Genomic DNA, 2,440 nt, shown 5'->3' with positions numbered 1-2,440 from the left:
AAACTTGTGACCAGTTGTACTTTAGGTCACAAGAATATATGAAGTGAAGTTAAGATCAAATATCTGGATTTCTGGTGACATGTCGCTTTAAAAACATACACAGGATTGAATATTTTCTACGTAATTTTTGTAATAACAAAAAATAAAAAATAAATTTCCTAAGGATACCACAATGCTTGTTTGTGAGAAACTAGCCATTTAATACTAGTACCAAAAGTTTTAGCTAATACGTTTTCTGATTTATAACAGTGCTATGATCATGTGTTTGTGTCGCTGTAAATGCTAAAGGAAAATAATTATAGTCATTAATCATCCGGAAGTAGAAATTCAAGTTCTCCTATAATGCAAACATACAAGCATTGTGGTAAAATCAAATTAGAATTAAATGACACATAACTGAAAATTGTAAAAACCTTTTCCATAGTCCTGATCAAACAAAGTATTATCAACATTCTTATACCGCGTACAAATACGAAATAAATATTTAAAGTAAAAATTTCAATTATGACAATACATTAGAGAGAGTGAAATTTAATATTGAGGCTTCTCGTAAAGTTATTATGACACAAAATAGCAAAAGACTGAAATATTGATCAAATTTGTTGAAATGGTAATTCACTGATATTTCAAGTTGCGAATAATGATGAAACTTGATTTTACGCTTTGTTCCTTGTTGAAATTGTCAAATAAAAAAAATCTGACAGTACTGTTTACGATATTAAGATTTAACCAGCATAACGTATTAAAGAAAAAGACTATATGGAACAGACAGAGTCAGATTTTAGGGGTTATAGACTATTAGTTTTGCAATTGAATTTTAACAGCTAACCGAAAAAAAAATAAATAAATAAAAAGGTAACATCAAGTACTTAGAGCCTCACTGTAAACAAATTACACAAGAATTTTAAAAATGATTAATAATCCCCACTCTCAAAACCATGGCATGTATCTTTTTTCTTGAAGTCACAGTTCCTAAATTCCACTTTCACCGTGGAACATAAATTTTCTTCTGGTTAATGGACATCTGCCGTCAGTCATTTGGTAATCTATTGCAAGTGACCAACTTCATCCTGAAAAAAATATATATATAGATTTTATGCATTACACTTCATACACTTTATAATAAGTCGCTTTGATAAGAGAACTTAAACGTATAAAACATCATATAAAAACTGATATTAGATGACACTATTGCTAAAATTGATTTGTTTTTCATAGTTATTTTTTCATGAAAATCAATAAAGCAAGCACACATGCGTTTAATAGATTCAGTTTGTAAAATATATTTTGTCACTGGATCTAATGACTGATATAGATTTTACATAAAAGAAATTATTTCCGAGTTTGGTGAAAATATTGTTCTTAGATGGAAACGAGATTTAACAAATACAATTGGTATGCACAAAATGATCTAGAGAGATTGTAAAGAATGTTTCAAGTAATTGAAGTGGGAGTAACGTTTACAATATTAGAAAACTCAAGACTCCTCAATATTGAAGTTATGAGTTTATCAATATCAATTAATAAATTATAATATCCACTATCATTATTTCAAAGTGACTAACATGAACTAGTAAAATGTTCTATTTACAAAAGACCTAATTTATTCAAATGTTGAATTTACAATATTCAACTGATTTGTTTATGTAACCTAAATTTATGTAATAAATCACTTCAAAATAATTTCATTAATTGATGGGTTTGCGTTATTTTCTCTTGAACCTGGAAGTCTAGGTCTATTGAAATAAATAGTTATACATCAGTACTGGAAGGAAAATTGTAATATCAATTAAACATAGCATGTCAAAGTACCCAAACAGCTGGACTCGCCTCAAACAGCAAACAAGAGGTCCCATGTCAAATCAGTTTGTGAATAACTTTAGTTTTGGATGTCTGGGAAGTGAAATACTAGACTTACAAATAATCAGTATTTTTTGCTAAAATGTGAATTCAAAGGCAACATCAAAATTATTATTCTTCAACGAGTATCATATAACAGGTTTAAGAAATATGGTATTCTATGGGCCCATGGACGAGTGCTTAAAATCGATGAGCCATGAAAGTATTCTATCTAATCTTAAATTAGCTACTACATCATCAATAAGACTTTCTTTTAAATTTATCTTTTAAGAAATATTTCTACATCTACAATGACCCATGTAGTATACAGATAAAATTCGAACAATGTATAGTAATAACAAAATCTAGAAGACTAGAATTACTGCCAGATCTCTGCTCAGACAGCATCGGGCCATCCCACCCACCCCCCCCCCCCAAAAAAAATATATAACTTTCATCAAAATTTCTGCAATACTAAGACTTTTTCAGATAGTATAAGTTCACTAACCATAAACTACCTTCTGTAGATATTTATTACATACTCAATAAATTTCTGAACGAAAACTTTAATAAAAATCTAAACTTATCTTGAAAATGTCAG

Source organism: Palaemon carinicauda, chromosome 18 (genome assembly GCF_036898095.1).
Source record: "Palaemon carinicauda isolate YSFRI2023 chromosome 18, ASM3689809v2, whole genome shotgun sequence".
NCBI classification, from domain to species: domain Eukaryota; kingdom Metazoa; phylum Arthropoda; class Malacostraca; order Decapoda; family Palaemonidae; genus Palaemon; species Palaemon carinicauda.
This window is presented reverse-complemented; position numbering follows the sequence as displayed.